This window comes from Nomascus leucogenys, chromosome 9, assembly GCF_006542625.1.
Source record: "Nomascus leucogenys isolate Asia chromosome 9, Asia_NLE_v1, whole genome shotgun sequence".
Lineage (NCBI taxonomy): Eukaryota > Metazoa > Chordata > Mammalia > Primates > Hylobatidae > Nomascus > Nomascus leucogenys.
The window spans coordinates 41,273,640-41,295,764 of record NC_044389.1 but is presented as its reverse complement, the minus strand read 5'-3'; the positions used below and the strand labels follow the sequence as shown (position 1 = coordinate 41,295,764).

Here is a 22,125-nt window from a genome sequence, read left to right as displayed (position 1 = left end):
GGGACTGGGGAGGCGGAAGAGTAAAGAGCTATGCATACGTTAAATACAGTCAAACTTACTCTTGGGAAAGCAACCCTCAAGCACAATACCCAGAGCATGGCAGTGCAAAGGACTTGGCATACCCTGACATAAGGATATGGGTTCTGCCCATGCAACAAGACACTACTCTAAGGAAAAATCCAGATATGATAGGTAGTTTCCAAAGTCAGCAACATGGCTGCATCAATTTCCTCCCAGTGTGACTAGCTTTCATATGAATAGAGGCTTGTGAGATGGAGTCTATGAGTTTGCAAGGGAAGAGAAGGCTGACAGGGTTTCAGGAGATCACCTCGAGCAGGCTAACAGTGAAGGCTAGAAATGCAGTAACTATCAGATTTTAGGAGGCCTAGGCCAGGAAACTCAGAAAAAAAAAAAAAAAATGCTAAGCAGGTCAGTGCATCAGTAGTAGGTAAGATTATTGCTAACACTGAGTAATACCAATGCTCAACCTATAGAGATATATGGGGTTGAAAACTTCAGTTTTTATTTCAAGCAAGATACTTCCTGGCTAGAGATGTTTGAGAATGCAAATATCTTGTTTCCCTCATCACAATGGTTAAGAACTGAGGCTGACTCAGATCCACATGTTGGGTTCAACCAATTGTTATATGTGGAAGAAGGCTATTAATAGATTATATACATTAAGTGACATTAAAAATTTAATTTTTGAACTTTCAAACAAGATGCTCAACAAAAATAATACATTTTTTTCTAAATATTGTGTGTCATAAACTAAATGGATAATTACATTTAAAATCTTAAAATAGGCCGGGCATGGTGGTTTATGCCTGTAATCCCAACACTTTGGGAGGCCAAGACGGGAGGATCACTCAAGGTCAGGAGTTCAAGACCAGACTGACCGACATGGCAAAACTCCTCTCTACTAAAAATACAAAAATTTGCTGAGCTTTGGTGCATGCTTGTAATCCCAGCTACTTGGGAGGCTGAGGCAGGAGGATCGCTTGAACCAGGGAGGCAGAGGTTGCAGTGAGCCGAGATCGCACCAGTGCACTCCAGCATGGGAGACAGAGTGAGACTCTGTCTCAAATAAAAAAAAAAACTTAAAATATAACTTCTTGGTTTTTTAAAATGTCGTTATAAGTTAAATACAATTTCATATGCATTAGTCTTTAAAATTATTAATCTTGTATAATATATACAAAATTATTTGTCTTTAGAACTAGCATTGGTATTTTGCTTTGGTAGGGAAAAGCACTGATAGCTTCAACACTTTATGCAAAAGTTAAAGCTTAGTTTTCATAGCATTTTATATTATAATACCTCTGCTATAATTATCTGGTACATATTTCATTGTGGAAAGAAAATGAGTACTTAAAACCCTGGAATGGCTTTTGCAAAGATCGAACATTCTTTCATACAATTCACTAAAATTTTTCACTATGTAACTAACACTACTTAGCTTTCAACTTCAGTAACTGGTAAATAGTATTTTCAAAACAATTGTCTTTATAAGCTCAATAAAATGTGAAATAACATGTATTTTTAACCATACTGTTCAGTTCAGCACATATGTGTTAGTAGTGTAATAATAATGAATAAGATATGAACACTGCCTTCAAAAGTTTACAGGTTTTCTTTTCAGATGAGACAGAAAAAAACAGCTATATAGTTAAAAAGGTAGTGATAAGAATGAAGTTTGAACAGTGTACTGTGGGAAAATTGAATAAGTATAATAGAAGTCTGGAGAAGTTCTTAGAGATTTAAAAGCTGTGTATTAAGAGATTAATGTATTAGCCAGAAAAATTGTGAAGAACATTTCAATCAGAGAAAACAGCAGGAGCGAAAACATAAAGATGTTATATATCATGGTGTGTAGAGCATGGTAAAAGAGTTTAGAATTAATACATGATAAGTATAACAAGGCTAGTGTTTAAGTCAAAATAAAAACAGAAACAAATATCTCAATTTATGATTTGATTGGGGAAGCAAGAATTGCAGTTCAGGGTATACACACAGACTGGGTGGTCTTCCTTATGCCTGAAGAACAAAAAGAGGGTTGGAGATTTCATAAAAAGAAGAAGTGTTACCTATTGTTTTCCCAGAAAGTTCATTGGCACTAGTAAAGTGTGGAGAGCTGGCAAGCTCTGATTGGTGAGTGACTGGCGATGGGTCTTGGAGTCAAAGGAGGTTGTTTCAGTAGCTATTGGATAAAACTGGTTTCAGGTTACAACAGGCAGTTTCAGCTTGCAGGCTTACAGTGAATTCCATTCTTGGAGCCATGTTTTGCGCCCTGAAAGCTTTCTTTCCTATCTTTTGCCTCTGTTTTAGTTGGTATAACAAGAGTAACCCATTCATTTGACAAGCTTTCAGTGTAGTTAGAAACTGGAGGTGGACTGAAGAACTTATTAGGACTGTGGCCATGAAGGGCATAGTAGAAAATTTTATTTTTTATTTTTACTTATTTATTTATTTCCATCTCTCGTGCTTGAATGAGGACAATGTGGAAATTTAGATGGGCTTAACATCTGCAGGCTTGGAGTAAGAGTCTCAATATCCTACATGTCTAAATATTTACAAGTAATACATAAAGCTGAGAAAAATGAAATAGAACCTGACTTAACAAAATATAGCTTTATAATCACTGAAGACACACAATCTGAACTTAGGATTCTCAGAATCCCCAGAGTTCTGCACCTGTACATGGCAGTGTCAGGAGAGCCGACTCCTGGCTCACAGTCAGTGGTTTACCCAACCCCTTCAAAAGTAGGAGGCCCAGGGTGGAGGGCTCTCTTTCCAGGATCTCAGGGTGTACCTGTGATATAGATCTTTGCTGTGATTCCATGGGCAACTAAGAAAAGATTGCTAGATCTCTAAACAATAATAGCACCAGTTTATGTTGCAATTTTAGACAGATTATTCCAAATTCTACGTGGATGATAGATTTCAATTAGATTTCAACTTTAGATCAGACTGGCTGGGCGTGGTGGCTCATGCATGCAATCCCAGTACTTCGGGAGGCTGAGGCAGGTCGATCACTTGAGGTCAGGAGTTTGAGACCAACCTCGCCAACATGGCAAAACTCTGTCTCTACTAAAAATACAAAAATTAGCCGGGCATGATGGTGCATGCCTGTAGTCCCAGCTACTCAGGAGGCTGTGGTGGGAGGATCACTTGAGCCCAGGAAGCAGAGGTTGCAGTGAGCTGAGATCGCCACTGCAACTCCAGTTCGAGCGACTGAGCAAGACTGTGTCACAAACAAACAAAATGATTAGACCGGTTGTAGTGTGACAGTTATTTCAATAAGTCCTGGTAAAGGTGTCTAGGGCGTAGACAAGGGCTGTTGTAGTAGTCATGAAGAGGATTTATATTTCAGATATACTAGGATACAAAAATATAAATGGCTTATTACCTTGGTTATAGAGATCGATAGAAAGGCTATATACATGTATATTCTCTTCTCCCTGCTGTCAGTAAAAATAGGGAAACTATTAATGTCCTTTACATTTTACAATGTAAAAATGATGGCAAAATTTTTAGCTACCTTATGTTATTGATCCAAATAATTTCATCCAGACCAGCCATGGTGGCTCACAGCCTGTAATCTCAGCACTTTGGGAGGCTGAGGCAGGCAGATCACTTGAGCTCAGGAGTTCAAGACCAGCCTGAGCAACATAGTGAAACCTCATCTCTATTTAAAAAACACCAAAATTAGCCAGGTGTGGTGGCATGCCCTTGTAGTCCCAGCTACTTGGGAGGTTGAGGTGGGAGGATTGCTTGAGCCCAGGAGGTTGAGGCTGCAGTGAGCTGTGATTGTGCCACTGCACTATAGCCTGGGCAACAGAATGAGACCCTGTCTCAAAAAAAAAACAACAAAAACAATTTCATCCAAAATTTTATTTGACTCAAATTTAGAGAGAGATGGTGCAGATATACCAGAGGGAGAGCAAATTCATGCTCAATTAGCAGCTTAAAAGTAAAGTTACCTTACCTGTGTCAGCACAGTTTAAATTTTGATGTTCGAAGGACTACAAACTCTATTTTGTCAGAGCATCACAAATTGATCCATCTTAGCAAGATTGGCTATATATTAACAAATAATAGATTTAAATCTGGATTGTATTACTCTGGCTCCGAGATTCTACATTCTAGCCTAGGTAATAAACTCAGACTTAGAAAAATGAATCAAATTTGAGGCAACAACAAAATATCATTTTATGCTCAGTTCATTGCCTAACAACCTTTCCCCAATCCATTGTATAACAGTCATGACTGTGACCACTACTGTGTGTCAACAAGAGATAAAATAAATGGAAATCAATATTTTCCTTTAGCAGTCCATCACAAAGCATGTGTGTCCTAGAATTCTTATATCATAATCTCTTGTGATTGTCTGCATCAACCCTATTTTGATCTCACAACATGATTTTGGAATGTTAGCGATCAATGAAAAACAGAAAACAAGGAGACTGATCATCTCTAGAGTTTCAAAAAGAAACACACTAGCCAAACTTACCTTTGACTAATGTTTCAAACAGAGCATTAATTTATTCATACACAGAAGTACAGCAGCCAGTTGGAACAGATATTTATGTTTTCTAGTTGTCAGTTTCTAACTCTACAGGAAAATCTGTAAAGGAAACAAAATTATATTGGAGAATTTTGTTTGAGGAATTTGGAAAGAGTGCAAGAAGAGTTAGCTCAATAATCTTGATAGCTATTGACATCAAGCTATGGTAATCCTGATGCATCTTTCTGCGCTCCAGTGCTCTCCCAATACACTGAATTGCATTTATTTGTCATATGTGTTATTTCTGCTGTTTGGTCAACACTTTCTTTATTCTTTTATCCACACTTTCGATCACCTAAGTTAAGATAAATATCATGAAGGTATTGACACATTGCCTAATACACAGTAGGCTCTGAATAAATGTAACTTCCTCCTTCCTAATTGTCATATGTATTACTGAATTCCAAGGATTCCAGTGGAAACTTCAGGCCCTCAAAAAACTCATATTTTTAGAGAAGTGGCAATAGGGAAGAAGGACACAGAAGAGAAACTGCAGCTAGAGTCATAATTTTATAAGGATTATAACCAAGGCCGACCTGGTGATTTAGAGACATAGGGGAAAACCATCTGTGTGAGCCAGGAGTCCTCGGAGAGGGCTTATCAAAGAAGCGTCCTGTTATAAAGATCAGATTGCATTTCATAAGTTAATGTGTGGACACTCTGAGTTGGCCACATTCTTGCAACACCTTCTTCACTTTGCCTTGGGTACACCACTCCCTAGTTTCTTTCCTTTCTCAGCAACTTGTCCTTTTTAGCATATTTTGCTGTTTTCTCCTCATCTGCTTGACTTCTCATTGTCATTCTGGTCCTGAGCATAATCCTAAATACCTACCCTTCTCCCTCAGAGATGTCATGCAGTCATATGGCTCTATACCTCATCTCATGACTCTCACATATTTCTATCTCCATTTTTAAATTCCAGACTCAGATTTCACCAGTGGCTTGATATAACTATTCTAGAACTATGTACTTATGATATTCTCTCATCTAAGTCTTCTCCATTTTAGTAAAAGGCTACTCTGTTCTTTCAGATGCTCTGGTCCTAAAGCATGCATCACTTTTGACTTGTTTATTTTCATTCATACTGCACACTGAATCCCATCAGCATCTCCTGCCAGATCCAGAATCTGACCTCTTCTCAACATCATCTCTACCACCTAGGTTCAAACCTCTATCATCTCCCCTCTAGTTGTTTGCTATAGCCCCTTAACTGCTGTCTGTTTCCCTCTTTGTTTCTCTTAATTTAATTTTCAACATAGTTGCCAGAGTGATACTTTTAAAACGTGAGTAGGATCATGTCACTCCTCAAATTTATTCTCAAAACCCTTTAAAATGCAAATCAGGCAGTTCATACCTTTGGTTCAATCTCTAATGACTCCTTATCTCAGTAAGAGCAAAATCTCAAATCTTGGCCTCCATTAGCACCTCTCAACATCCTCTCCTACCACTGTTCCCCTTGCTCACCTGCGCTAGCCACTGGCCTCCTTGCCTTTCCACAAACACATCAGATGTGTCCTAGTTAGACCTGAGTGTCTTTCTCTTCTCAACACTCCCCATCCCACCCCCGCAAAGATAGCACTTGCCAAGATTCCTCATCTCCTTCAAGTCTTTGCTCAAATATTACCTTCTCAATGAGGCTTTCCTTGTTACCCTATTTCAAATTTTAGATTACCCCATCTCCACAAAATATAGAGGGAATAAGGCAAACCAGGTCCCTGGCCTAAGAGAATTTATAGTTTATCAAGGGAAGGTTGTGTCAAGGCTGATTGTTGACTGGGGTGCTCAGAGAGATTTCAGCTAGGTCCCCTCAGGCAGACAAGAAAAGTAAATGGCATGATTCCAGCTGAACGTTGCTTAGAAAATTAAATAGGAGCACTGAAGCTTTTCTACCTTTTCACTAACATTACATTTTGTTCTACAGAGTAGGGGATAGTGGGTTAGGGTAGGTGTTTTTTGTTTTGTTTCTAAATTTTAATTTTTTCCTATTTTGATTATTTATTCAAAACTTTTACTTTAGCACCAGAGGTCTGAATAAGACAATACTGAGTAACTATTTTTCAGTGATCTAGTCCTTAGCTTTCAAACTAGACAGTAGTAAAAACATTGTAGATATACTTTAAATTAGAGTTACTCATTACTTATACCTCCGATATGTTCTTCAAACTTTAGAACATAATAACTTAAACAAATTAAACTACATAATAATGAATGCTTACTAAATTAATTAAGATACATATACTTTCATTCATTGTAGCTATCCCATATCAAAGATCAAATATACTTTGAAATGATTTTTCTTTAAGTACATGGCAGTTAAATACAAAAACTAATTTGAACTAATTAGTGATGAATTTCTGCTGGGGGAAGTCATTTCAATAAAGAAACACCTCTCAATTATTATTATTATTTATTTTACTTTAAATTCCAGGGTACATGTGCAGAATGTGCAGATTTGTTACGTAGGTATACCTGTGCCATGGTAGTTTTCTGTACCTATTGACCTGTCATCTAAATTCCCTCCCCTCACCCCCACATCCTGCAACAGGGCCTGGTGTGTGTTGTTCCCCTCCCTGTATCCATGTGTCCTCATTATTCAGCTCCTACTTATGAGTGAGAACATGCAGTGTTTGGTTTTCTGTTTCTGTATTAGTTTGCTGAGGATGATGTATTCCAGCTTCATCCATGTCCCTGCAAAGGACATGACCTCATTCCTTTTTATGGCTGCATAGTATTTCATGGTGCATATGTACCACATTTTCTTTATCCAGTCTATCATCGGTGGGCAATTGGTTTGGTTCCATGACTTTGCTATTGTAAATAGTGCTTCAGTAAACATGCATGTGCATGTATCTTTATAGTAGAATGATTTATACTCCTTTGGGTATATACCCAGTAATGGGATTGCTGGGTCAAATAGTATTTCTGGTTCTAGATCCTTGAGGAATTGCCATATTTTCTTCCCCAATGGCTGAACTAATTTACATTCCCACCAATACTGTAAAAGTGTTCCTATTGCTCCACAGCCTTGCCAGCATCTGTGTTGTTTCCTGACTTTTTAATAATTGCCATTCTGACTGGCATGAGATGGTATCTCATCGTGGTTTTAATTTGTATTTCTCTAATGATCAGTGATGTTGAACTTTTTTTCCTATGTTTGTTGGCTGCGTAAATGTCTTCTTTGGAGAAATATCTGTTCATATTCTTTACCCACTTTTGGATGGGGTTGTTTGTTTTTTTCTTGTAAATTTGTTTAAGTTCCATGTAAATTCTGGATATTAGACTCTTGTCAGATGGGTAGATTGCAAAATTTCTCTCCTAATCTGTAGGTCGTGTGTTCACACTGATGATTGTTTCTTTTGCTGTGCAGAAGCTCTTTAGTTTAATTAGGTCTCATTTGTCAACTGTGGCTTTTGTTGCAATTGCTTTTTGGTGTTTTCATCATGACGTCTTTGCCCATGCTTATGTCCCAAATGGTATTGCCTAGGTTTGCTTCTGGGGTTTGTGTGGTTTTGGGTTTTAAGTCTTTAACCCATCTTGAGTTAATCTGTGTATAAGGTATAAGTCTCAGTTTTCTGCATATGGCTAATCAGTTTTCCCAGCACCATTTATTGAATAGGAGATCCTTTCCCCATTGTTTGTTTTTGTCAGGTTTGTCAAAGGTCAGAAGGTTGTAGATGTGTGGTGTTATTTCTGAGGTCTCTGTTCTGTTCCATTGGTCTATATGTCTGTTTTGGTACCAGTACCATGCTTTTTTGGTTACTGTAGTCTTTTAGTATAGTTTGAAGTCAGGTAGCATGATGCTTCCAGCTTCATTCTTTTTGCTTAGGATTGTCTTGGCTATACGGGGTCTTCTCTGATTCCATATGAAATTTAAAGTAGTTTTTTCTAATTCTGTGAAGAAAGTCAATGGTAGTTTGATGGGATTATCATTGAATCTATAGATTACTTTGGGCAGTATGGTCATTTTCACGATATTGATTCGTCCTATCCATGAAGATGGGATGTTTTTCCATTTGTTTATGTCCTCTCTTATTTCTTTGAGCAGTGGTTTGTAGTTCTCCTTGAAGACATCCTTCACATCCCTTGTTAGCTATTTTCCTAGGTATTTTATTCTCTGTGTAGTGATTTTGAATGAGAGTCCATTCATGATTTGGTTCTCTGCTTGTCTATTGTTGGCATAAAGGAATGCTTGTCATTTCATACCTCTCAATTTATTAGAGTTGGCTATGTGAGAACTTTTATATAAAAGAGTAGTTATGCCTGGCCATCTCATAGTCCATAAATAAGCATAGCCAAATTATAAGTAATCTCTCTATATAAAAGAAGATTACTTATTAATTTAATCATGCATTTTTTTCTCTCTTAGTTACATTTATTTATTTATTTATTTATTTATTTATTTATTTATTTGAGACAGAGTTTTGCTCTTGTTGCCCAGGCTGGAGGTTACATTTATATAGTAGTTTACAATTTGGAATTGCTAAAGACCTTAGGAAAAAACTAAATTAATTTTTTTTTGTACAAGGACACTACTGTTGATAGAAATAAAACTAGTTAAAGCTTTGTTTTTATTATTTCTTAAATATTTAAATTTATGAAAAATATAGCTAATTGCAATTTGAAAAATGTTGAAGCTTTTAGTGAGTCAAATGTAAAATTATCCTGTAGCATCGTTTTATTTCATTTGTTTTCTTTCCTTCATACATGCTGTCTGCCAAAACACACTCTGCCTCTTGCTTTCTGTAAAAAAACTATTGTTTTCAATGTTTCACAAATGTTACTAATTTCTAATCTGTGTGTTCAGAAATTGCTGCAGTTGTGCAAATTTAGAGATTTGGAGCTGTGCTTGTCACATAATGAGTATTCAGTAAAAGTTAACTTTCTTTTCACATATTTCTAAAATACTTTGTGTACCTCTCATCATTTTGTATTATAATCATCTCTTGAAACGTGTTTATCTTCTCTAGACTGTGACTTCCTCCTACTAGGGAATGTCTTTTCTTCTTGTTTGCAATCCCAGTGCCTTTTATGATATATAAAATAATTTTTTTAGACCAAGTGGACAGAATTCATTAAAAGAAAAACCATGTTATATGGTATAAGACCTCTTAAATATCCAAAAAGTGTCTTGTTTTGCTTTGTCTTCATTCTTGTTTCTAATTGGTTGTTAAGTTTATTAATGCTGATGTTGTAAAGGTTCTTTCTTTCTTTCTTTCTTTTCTTTCTTTCATTAGAAACCACAACACCAACTGCTGTGAGGGATTGTGTTAGTTCATTTTCACACTGCTATAAAGAATAACTGAGACTGGGTAACTTATAAAGGAAAGAGATTTAATTGACTCACAGTTTCACATGCCTGGGGAGGCCTCAGGAAACTTATAATCATGGCAGAAGGTGAAGGGGAAGCAGGCACTTTCTTCACAAGGTGGTGAGGGAGAGAGAGAGAGCAGGGAAAACTGCCACTTTTAAACTATCACATCTCATGAGAACTCCCTCACTATCACAAGAACAGCATGGGGGAAACTGCCCCCCATGATCCAATCACTTCCCACCTGGTCACTCCCTCCACACATGGGGATTCCAATTCAAGATGAGATTTGGGTGGGAACAGAGAGCTAAACCATGTCAGGGTTATCTCTGAATTCCCAATTATGCTAACATCCAAAGGTGAGAAGAGCCTGTCTCATCTACTTGTAACTTTTCTGAATTGCTACCATAAACCCCAAGGTGGCAACAGATCTGGTTAACTACCGAATTCCCCCTGCTTCTACAGTCTAAGGAAACATTTGATTGTCTTCTCTTTTCGACACAAAAGTAACCATTATAAAATTTAAGTAATGTGATTGTATACTTAACTGAGATATAGTGTTTATGATATTTTAAAACCTTCCATTATTGGGAATTGCAGATTTCTCTGTTGCTTAGAAGAATGTTAAAAAACTAAATCCAAATGTCTGTTCATCTCTTAGTAGTAATTCTCTATTGTAATCCCCTTTGTGGAGGGAATATTTTAATTTACAGCAACATAAGTTTCAAAGTAATTAAATTAACATTTTTACTGTGGTTTTGTAGAGCACCGTAACAAATGCCTCAGAAAATGGTCTTATAATTTATACTACTAGCTCTCTTCTCTAGTCAAATTATAATTCTTTGGAGATAATACAAAAAGTCTGCCTACTCTCTCCTGTCAATTCAACTTGACATTGATCTTTATTATCTTTAAAAGACTTCACTTTCTTTAGTTTGATGATTGTATTTTTTTTAAAGCTTACTATTATCACCCGATCCCAACTTCACCTCATTCTAAGTATAGTCCTTGATTTGTTGTTTAAAGCCATTGTATTTCTTTCTAAATGTAGTATTGATTCAAAACAGTCACAGTTTGGAACATTTTAATTCTATACCATGGATTCTGTGTGTTGAATATTTTATGGCTAAACTTTTTCTAGGCTAGAGGAAAACACTAGCTAGTTTAACATTGTGAGGCTCTACAGCTGAACATGAAAGTACTTGTTTTTCAAAAAGAATATTTTTACTTTTTAAAGCCCAAAAAGAAAAGTTACTTTAAAAATTTAAGAAATTAGTTTTATTATTAGAAAACTCAATATTGAATTTATGATGCTAAAGATGGCACAGTCCTATTCCTAGTTCTTACACTCATTTTGTATTTTGCTATCTATACTATGGTGGGATTTAGGTGGAGGTGGAGATTAAAAATCATAGCTAATACTTTAGTATAATACTTTAGTATAAATAGTACTTTAACTAATGTATTTATTTAAGGAAAACTATATAATTTGCATGTTGAGTACCTCAAAATATAGAAAATTTCTTGAAAAGAAACTGGTTTCAAAAACGTAAGATTTTATTACATTATCTTGAATATTAACTTTATACAAAAGCTGACCTTTTGTTTTTTGTTTTTTGTTTTTTTTTTTTCTGAGACGGAGTCTCGCTCTGTCACCCAGGCTGGAGTGCAGTGGCGCGATCTCGGCTCACTGCAAGCTCTGCCTCCCGGGTTCACGCTATTCTCCTGCCTCAGCCTCTCCGAGTAGCTGGGACTACAGGCGCCCGCCACCACGCCCGGCTAAATTTTTTTGTATTTTTAGTAGAGACGGGGTTTCACCGTGGTCTCGATCTCCTGATCTCGTGATCCGCCCGCCTCGGCCTCCCAAAGTGCTGGGATTACAAGCGTGAGCCACCGCGCCCGGCCCTTTTGTTTTTTTTGTTTTTTTTTGAGACAGAGTCTCGCTCTGTCGCCCAGGCTGGAGTGCAGTGGCATAATCTCGGCTCACTGCGAGCTCCGCCTCCCGGGTTCAAGTGATTCTCTGCCTCAGCCTCCCGAGTAGCTGGGACTACAGGTGCGTGCCACCACACTGAGCCAATTTTTGTATTTTTAGTAGAGACGAGGTTTCACCATTTTGGCCAGGAGGGTTTCGATCTCTTGACCTCATGATCTGCCCGCCTTGGCCTCCCAAAGTGCTGAGATTACAGGCGTGAGCCACTGCACCTGGCCTAGTTTTTACATTAAAATAAATCTGTATTTTGCAATATAGGTCTTTGCGTCTAACCCTTCTAAATTTTGAGATCAGTTAGCATATTTACCCAGGCTTCCTATATGTATCTAGAACTAGTTCTTAACCATTTATAATTGTCTAGAACTAGATATTAACTATTTATAAGAGTTGGTTAAATTTTTGCCCAGGCTACCAAGAAACAACACATTCCTTTTGCTTAAGAAAAGATAGCTGCCACCTTTCTCGCCCACTTGCTTTCCCTCCTTCTGTGCCAGACACTTGCAAACACTGATCTTTTAATTCCCCAGGTTGTAGAGAGTACTTAGAACTATATTTTGCTTGCATATGATGGGCAGAGAAAGGGCATTTCAAAATATGAATGAGTATAATGGGATAATTGTCTTCGTACCATGTACCATGATGGCTCCTGGAACATCAACCTTAACTAATTCTCTTGTGTGCATTTCCTGTTATTAAACAGGAGGAAAAGGAGAAAGCTGCCTTCCATACCACTTTCTCCCATCTACAGTGGACTACCAATTACCTAAAGCCTCTTTTATTTCATTTCTGATGAAGCTGTTGTGAATAGGAAAAAATCATTGGAGGAAGAAGAGTAAAAGTTCTGTGTATTTTCCCCATTACTTATCTCTGTGAAGGGCAGGGAGGAGAAAAGAAAGAGAATCTACCTAGAGATATTGAGAAAGGTAGTCTTTCTATTTGAGGAGGGGAATTGACACCAACTTGTGGTATATCTTCTTAAATTCATGAAAGAAAAAGATATGTCTAAAATTATTTGTAGAAAGAGAGCAGCTAAAATTATGGATTTGAAGAAAAACAAACCATTGAAATCATTTTATTTCTTTTTTCTCCACTCTTTCGCAGAACTTTTATAGAAAAGTTGAAAGAATGATACCATAAATACTCATATACCCCTTTTTCTGAATTCATGTCTATTTGACACAGTTGGCTTTCTGTATATGTTGTGCATGTGTGTATATTTTGCTGGATTATTTGACTTTTTGAAAGTAAATTGTTCAGCCTGGGCAACACAGTGAAACCCCGTCTCTACTAAAATACAAAAAATTAGACAGGCATGGTGATATGGGCCTATAGTCTCAGCTACTCAGGAGGCTGAGGCAGGAGAATTGCTTGAACCTGGGAGGCAGAAGTTGCAGTGAGCCGAGATCGCACCACTGCACTCCAGCCTGGGTGACAGAACAAGCCTCCATCTCAAAAAAAAAAAAAGAAAGATAGAAAGTAAATTACTGATATTATATTACTTAACTCCTAAAATTTCAAGCAATTATATTTTAAGAACATTATTGTTAACACAAACAAGATATTTAACGTTGATATAATACTATCATCTACTATATAATCCACAAAAAATTTTCCCAGTTGTCCCAAGAGAGTCATTGTTTCTTTAAGCAGGACCCAACCAAGGATCATACATTGCCTTCATTAGCCTTGTCGCCAATCTTCTTTTATGTCGGCCTGTTTTTGTCTTTCATGAGAATGACGTTTTGTAAAGTCCAGGTCAGTTGACCTGTAGAATGTTCCACAGTCAAACCTTTCTTATCTTTTTCCCTCATGATTAGATTTGGGTAAAACATTTTTGTCAAGAACACCATGTAGTACATGCTGTATCCTTCCCATTGCATCAAGAGGTCCAGTTACTATCAATTTAGTCATTTGTATTACTGAATTTGGATCACTTGGTTAAAAAGTTACATCGTACAGAAATATTGAACTTTTTGTAATTAAATCTGTGGGAATGTATTTGGAAACTTTGTTCTATTAATTTTAATTTTTTAAATTTATAATGTGCTCAATCCATCCTTTATTGTTCCCCAAATTTAAATTTATAATGTGCTCAATCCATCCTTTATTGTCCCCCAAATTGTTGAGTACCATCTTTGTGACAAGCAAAGCTTACAGTTTATTTAGTAGTACAGACAACTAAGCAAAATCAGCATCTTGTGAGAAATGTGTTGTAGTTCTCACAACTATAGAGGATGCCGTGGAGACACACGGGAAAGAGCTTTACCTGGACCTTGAAGAGTCAGAGAAGACACCCTAGAGGAAGTGACATCACTTCCTAGGACAGTTTGTTTAAGCAAAACGAGAGACACAATTATGATAGTGTGATATAAGGCCATATTTTTTTTATTTTGCAGTATATATTTTTTCAATAAATTTTATATTAGTAACATGCTTTCTTTGAATTTTTTTCTGGATTATGGCAGAATTTATTTTTTATTTTACTATGACTATTTTTTTTTCCTTTCCAACTTTTATTTTAGGTTCAGGGGGTACATGTGCAGGTTTGTTACATGGGTAAATTGCATGTCACAAGGTCTTAGTGTGCTGATAGTTTTGTCGCCCAGATAATCAACAGAGTACCTGATAGGTAGTTATTCGATCCTCACCCCTCTCCCACCCTCCACTCTCAAGAAGGCCTTGGTGTCCAATGTTCTCTTTTTTGTGTTTATGTGTACTCAATATTTATCTCCCACTTGTAAGAGAGAGCATGCAGTGTTTGGTTTTCTCTTCCTGAATTAAGTCTCTTAGAATAATGGCCTCCAGTTCCATCCATGTTGCTGCAAAGGACTTGATTTTATTCTTTTTATGGCTGCATAGTATTTTATAGTGTATATGTACCATATTTGTCTTTTTCTGGTCCACCATTAATGGGCAACTAGGTTGATTCCATGTATTTTCTATTATGAATAGTGGACAATAGAACTTTTAAGCAGAAAGAATTCTGTAATCCTCCCATGCACAGCTTGGATCCTCACACTTAAACTATTTAGGTTCTATTTCATCTTCAGCAAATAAAATTGGCTAAAAATAGCAGCTAGAGGTCCATCTGCAATTCTAGTGAGAAACATTTTGTAAGAAAAAAAGTAATCAAGTACATAAGGGATCCTAAAATGTGGATATTGGATGAAGACTTCAACTCTCAGAAGGGCCTAGAGTGTCTCAAGACCTTTCATAATAAGGATGAACATCATTCCTTTAATGTCTACATAGATTATCTCATTTAATCCGTAGCATCACAAAAGGTATTGTCATCACAATTCTTTATTTCCCAAGTTTATAATTCAGGAAAGTAGGAATAAGAATTAAAAATCAGGAGGCTTAGGTTTCTGATTCCAGTGTTTTAAGTAATTCATTTTTGTTCTTAGACAAATCATCTGAACTTCTTGTTCCCATTATTAATTGATCAAATATGACTAACACAACTTTTTCTAACAGTCTGTCAATTATTTTAGGGGTTGAATAACAAAATCTATAAGAATCATATTGAGAATTATAAAGTTTTCTGGAAATATGACTTATTAATTCACTATTTAACTATTCTCAAAGCCTTTAAAGCTCTTCATCCTGGATGTGGTTAACTCTCAAGGTACAAACACATGATTGAGATTGTAATAAAAATAATTATTTTATCTACATCTAATCAGGTAAACTTTTCCTGAAAGAGAAACGTTTAGGCCAGTGCTTTGCCTTGGGTTTAGAGGTGACAGACTCTTTTTTTTCATAATGAAATTGTCTAATAATAGCTTTGTGGCAAGATATAACTACATATAACTTCCCAGCTCTTTCAAATGTTGGTTATGTGAACATTGGGAATTCCCACAATATCAGTATCACTAAATTTAGTTTTAAGTACAATCATAAATCAGTACTAAAAATAAATAATCTTTTTCATTGATTTGTTTTCTTCTTCATTAGTGAAATGATTTTAGCATTGCTTAACTGAAGGAATTATTATTTTTTAAAAATTTAAATATAATGGTTCTAATCATCCAATTTATTCATGCTTAAGAAAGCATAATCAATCAACCAAGCAGAAGAAACATAGAAACCTTTCCATCCTAATATCCTAAAAGGTATTTTCAATTGTGTATACTGTTCTCGGTACAAACTAGTTGAGGTGTTTATTAACTATACTCTATTAGTTCCAGATCACAAAATTTTACTTTAACATGGCAACATTTCCGTAATCGTTTTTCTTTTTTTCTGGCCTATTAGTGTTTTGGACAGGATCTCACTCTTTCACTCAGGCTGGAGTGCAGTGGCATGATCACGGTTCACCACAGCCTTGACCCAGGCTGGGGTGACCCTCCTGCTTCAGCCTCCCAAGTAGCTGGGACTATAAGCACCCACCACCACGCCCGGCTAATTTTTGTATTTTTTGTAGAGATGGGGTTTTCCCATGTTGTCCAGGCTGGTCTCGAATTCCTGGGCTCAAGTGATCCCCCTGCCTTTTCCTCCCAAGGTGCTAGGATTACGGGCGTGAGCCACTGTACCTGGCCTTTTTCTGGCCTATTTCATTTGGCTACCTCTTGTAAATAAAGTGATAAAGTTAGAAAACTACTAGACTCTACTGGAATTAGGCTAGGTTTTCCAGAATACTTATTTATATAGCTTTATAAGATAGACAATAATGACAAATTGTATAAACAAGATTTTAAAAGTATTTGAGGCCGGGAACAGGCTCATGCCTGTAATCCCAGCACTTTAGGAGGCCGAGGCGGGCAGATCATGAGGTCAAAAGAGATCGAAACCCTCCTGGCCAAAATGGTGAAACCTCGTCTCTACTAAAAATACAAAAATTGGCTAGGTGTGGTGGCACGCACCTGTAGTCCCAGCTACTCGGGAGGCAGAGGCAGGAGAATGGCATGAACCCGGGAGGTGGAGCTTGCAGTGAGCCGAGATCGCACCACTGCACTCCAGCCTGGGCAACTGAGCAAGACTCTGACTCACAAAAAGAAAAAAAAAAAAGCATTTGAACAAAAATATGGCTAAACTAAACCATTTTGCCTATCTTGATATGTACAATTCAAGGGATTGCCAATTTACTCTGTGTATCATTACAATGTAAATAATACAATTTAAAGATCTCCTATAGTTAGTTACTTGCTAATTTAAAAATCCAATTCATGGAACTTTTAAGATGTTAATTATTTTTTGAATTTTATATTATCTCACATTATTGTCACTAAGCCTGTGGGATAATTGTCTCTAAAATATCTGGAAGATCCGCATTCTGCTTAAAATGCAATACATTTATTCATGAGTATGTAAAAAAGAAAGCCTAATAAATATTCTTCTTTTTTCTGAAATTGCTATAACTAAGAAAACCAAATGAAAATGAAATAAAAATGACATGGGCGTGTGTATGTGCACATGTACATATTTATATTTATACTTATATTCTGTTTTGTTCAGTACCTGGCATATAATAGGTACCCAATAAATATTCTTAGAATGAATCTACCAAAATTTTATTGAATATTTCTTGCCTCATGCAGTGTCTATTATATGGTTTTTATAATCTAGATATAAAAAATTACCTTCTCCTTTAATTCTAATTCTGTTCATCTATGATTCAAAATTTTCTTTCTCACTGTAGTGAATTTCTCTTTTCATCCAAGCCAAAGAGAATGACTCTGTGAGAATGATAAAGTGATAAAAATACACATATCTGGGTAACTCATATCCGGTAATTACTTTTCCTTACTCTTCAGCTGTTCTACCCCACTCCACATCACCCAACCCTTTTAAGAAGTACTTTCAAAAGGGGTGTGTGTGTGTGTGTGTGTGTGTGTGTGTGTGAATGAAAACAAACAGGAGAAGTTATCCATTTTATCAGAGAATAAGAAAATTTAGAGCTAGAAATGAGCCCAGAAAACTTTGTTTTAACAAGATCTCTGGGTTTAATCGTTGTATTCAAAGGATAGTCAAGACATTTTTACCCATGAAAGCCTTGCTCTGTCCTGTTCTAAGGGGCTTAGTATACAGATGCTCCTCAATCTACGACGAGGTTATGTCCTCATACACCTATTGTAAAGTCAAAAAATCATCAGTCAAACTACTGTAAATCTGGGGCCACCTATATTTAGTCACAGAAGGAAATATAGGCAAGCATTTGTGGACCTTCCCACTGTTAATGAAGTTGCTAAAAACATGCAATATTTAGCTACCAGTTAGGGTGACCAAGTTTTTAGAGAGCCAATGGGAAATAGCACTGCAAGACCAAAAATATGCTTAGTACACCATAAATAATTATTCACATATGTGTTATTACTATTTAACAATGCAAATTAATAGTACTGTAATGCTAGTTAATAGTAGGGCCAAAAGTGTGAAAATATATATTAATTTTTTTAATGTTTCTTTCTGTCTTCTGATCCAGACATTTGTTTTAATGCTTTTTAAGTCTTCACTGGATATTTAAATTTTTAGGCTATATTATTGTGCATTTTTAAGTAAATATAAGAATTTTTTTAAAAGGTAGATATAATGTAGTAATTAAACATATATTACCTTTATTTAATAAAATAACTATGGCATGTTTATATTTGCCTTTCATTTCTTTTCTTTTTAATAGAGGTAAAAATGAATACAGTCAAAAGTAAAATGTACTTTGACTCACAATTCTGCCCTCATTAAGTCCATATTACACTGATTTCTTGTGTCAGTCCAATATGATAACATTAAGCCAAATATCCTCTCAACAAAAAGGTTTGAGCATGGAATGCTTTCGATTTTACTGTGTAGCTTTACTAAATAGCTTTTTAGACTTGTAGGAATTAGTTCCCCACTCTGCAAAAATACCCATCCACTTTTTATGTACATGCTTCTTTTGGTAGACCAGCTGCCTTTCAATCAAGTCCTTTGCATCTATGAATTCATTATATATGTTGTCTATGCCCAAAATGTCCATCATTTTTAAACACTTACAAGTACATTGGATGTCAACATACATTAAAACACTATCAGGATTAATAGTTGTAAAGCACGTAGTTTTACCTATGAAATTGTGCTGTTTTAGTCTACTTTGTGTTGCTATCACAGAATATCACAGACCGGTTAATTTATAAAAAACAGATATTTATTTCTTACAGTTCTAGAGGCTAGGAAGTCCAAGAGCACGTCACCAGAATCTGGCAAGGGTACTTTTGTCAGAAGGCAGAGGGCAAGAGAATAAGGATGCTAAAGAAGGCAAGAGAGGAAGAGAAGGCCGAACTTGCCCACTCCCATGATAACAATATTAATCCATTCATCAGGGCAGAACCCTCATAACCTAATCACCTCTTAAAGTTCCTACCTATCAACACAGTTGCATTGAGGATTAAGTTTCCAACTTAAGAACTTTGGGGACCATATTCAAACCAGAGCAGATTCTAAACAAGTTACAGCTTTTAGTAAATAAGTGAGAAATTCCTGTTTAACTTGACTGCCCTTTTCTGGTGACATTTTTTGAAAACAGTCTCAAATTCTAGAAATGAGTCCTTTTTTCACTCCATGGCTTTTTGTCCTAAACGACACAGAACTTCAAACGACTCAAGTAGAGTCAGTTCATCTTTTTCTAGGTTTCTTACATCTTCTTTAGAGATCATTAAACAGTTTTAGAGAAACATCATTTACATTTCTGTCTCATGGAAATCTTTTTCTTTGTTCTCATCTGTCATGTATTTAAAAATCAAAGAGAAACATTCTTTTTGCTCCATGCTTTGAAAATATAATTTTACAGAAGGCCAATATTTTAACATATTTTTATGGCCAGCCACAATGATAGGCATCTTGTCAGCATATGTCTCAAAGCACGTATCTTCTCCCATTTCCAGAAAGTCAAAAAGCTCATTAAGTGCTTCTGCACATTTTGGGGAAACTGAAAAGTGACCAAAAAATTTCATTATAAAACCGCGATATCATAGCTAAGAAAACCACATACCTTTTTATTAATATTGTGTAAAGATGTACAGGACATTTAATAGGTAAGAACTGTTCATTTTCTCTTATAAGACATTTATAGGCTGAATGGAATTTTCCAACGTTTACATTTGCACAGTCTGTCAAATATGCAGATAGATGAGTAGAGTCTACTTTAAATTTGGACAAGATGCTACATCTTTTATGTCATCTGAAGTTTCATTAAAATCTTTACAGAAATCAAGGAGATGATTTGAAACTCCATTTTAGAATTCAAAATACTGAAGAGCTAGAGGGAACATGGTTTTGCTGGCATGATTCCATGTATCATTTGATATATTGTAGCACCATGATCATTAATAAGATCTGACAAAATCAGCTCTACACTCTAAGGGGTCAACATATTGGTCGTCAAAATTTCCTCTTTTGTCTACCCTCAGGACTTTTTAGTTGCAACCTTTGAATCAGAAAAAAGTGACTGTACTCAGGTGTGTTGAGCAATCAAGGAACAAAGTGATAATGAATGTTTATTCTTATTGTGTATTCAAGCTAATTTAACAACTGCCATTTTCAAAAGAGCGTTGATTATTTTGCGGGGTGGGAGGAGATAAAAAATGGTTTTGATTGACTTACAAAAAGTTGCCTGTCTCATCCTAAACTTGTGAGATGTAGGCTCCACAAGTGTATTCATATTACCTTCTGTCTAGTCTCAAATTTATTTCTATTTATTGTAGACTACTCTGTTTTGATTTTCTCCCTAATCTAGATCCATGGATCGTTCTATGTATTTTTAAAGTAACACAGTTGTTAGCCTTTTTGTTCAGTATTGTCATGCTAGCTTTGGTATTATAGTCATACTCATTTTCATCACTGAAGTATAAGAAAACATGGTCACAATATCCACAATATAAAAATTTAAGTAGCACAATCTTCATACAAATCACTACAGTTAATTCACAGGCAAGATCAAAGAGGAGCTCAGGATCACAATGCATGTGGGTTACTCAAGTCACATCATCTAGAGTAATGCAACAATGGTTGAACTGGTGTTAGGATCACAAATCTTGATTACCAATATCAGTAGTCAGGAGAAAACTTGCAGGAGCCATTAAGAAAAATGGGTAATTGATGCTTCATCCATTCAACACTAAAAGTACTGTGGCATGCAGCCTCCATTTTCTAGGTGGTCCTGTGGATTTTGTACATTTCTTTCAACCTTCTGCATCCATCTCTGAATTCTGAGGCTTTTTATGTCTTGGAGAAGGGTTTCCCAGAAAGCAAAAATTTACTGCTAAAACTAAGACAGTACTGAGCAAACCTGGGCAGTTGGTTGCCCTATCATTAATTCTATCTCTACTGCATACTAGTAGAATGATTGTGGATAAATTCTGTATACTCTTTGCTTCAGTTTCTTCATCTGTAAGTTGGAGATAATAATAGTATCACATCACAGTGTTTTATAGAATTAAAATGAGCACCTTAAGAAAATAAATAAGCTCTTCTAATAGAATCAGACATTTTGAAAATTATGTGTTGGTTATTACTGCTATCATCATTAGTCACTTTATTTAACTCAGAAATGCTAAAGATAAAATTTTCTATCTGCCTAGCTTCATTTCCTACCTTCATTCTCATCCCAGACCCTCTTAAATTATTTTCTTTCTATTGATTGATCATTCCTTTTCCTTTAACAGTTTCTGCTGTTTTCTTTCATTTGTTATGGTAGTTGCAAATCTGCTACACCAAATGTAGTTTTGTTTTGTTTGGCTTTTTTTTTTTTTAATTCAAAGCAAGAAGATCGCCAATAACTTAGAGTGTGCTAAGCATAATAAGTATGCTTCTGAAGCCAGAAATTTTGCTAAATAGGTTCCATTGAATTCAAAGGACAATTGTATATGAATGTTGTGTGCTCCTAAGAGCACACACTTGCTAGTGTTTCTCTTTTACCAGTTAAAGCATGAAAATATTTACATTGGTTTTTCAATTTGATACAAACTTGAATGTTGTTGGTAGGTTGTTTCAGTTAATTTGCGCTAAAAAGAAGTAAGAAATATAATCATATTGTCCTTCTTACTGGGTTACCCAACTATGACATGTTCTGCAAAGGAAATCCTAATTTCTTCAGACCATTAATCCCTTCACTTTCCCAAGAGCTTGTGAGGTGACCTCTGCATCTGATGACCTGTTCTCAAGAGTTAGATCAATGCCAGGAATTTTTTTCACAGAGTTCATGCCACGTTTATCCGAAAATAGGCTTTTTGGAATCCTGCTGGCTTCAGTTTAATTTACGATTCAAATCAATGTTTTATGCTCATG

At 36.0% G+C, this 22,125-nt stretch overlaps 1 protein-coding gene across 22 annotated transcripts in view; it reads left to right on the top strand.

Moving 5' to 3' along the window:
- ADGRL3 (adhesion G protein-coupled receptor L3) overlaps positions 1–22,125 on the top strand; it is an 871,587-nt gene that overhangs the window by 741,609 nt on the left and 107,853 nt on the right. The window lies entirely within an intron of this gene.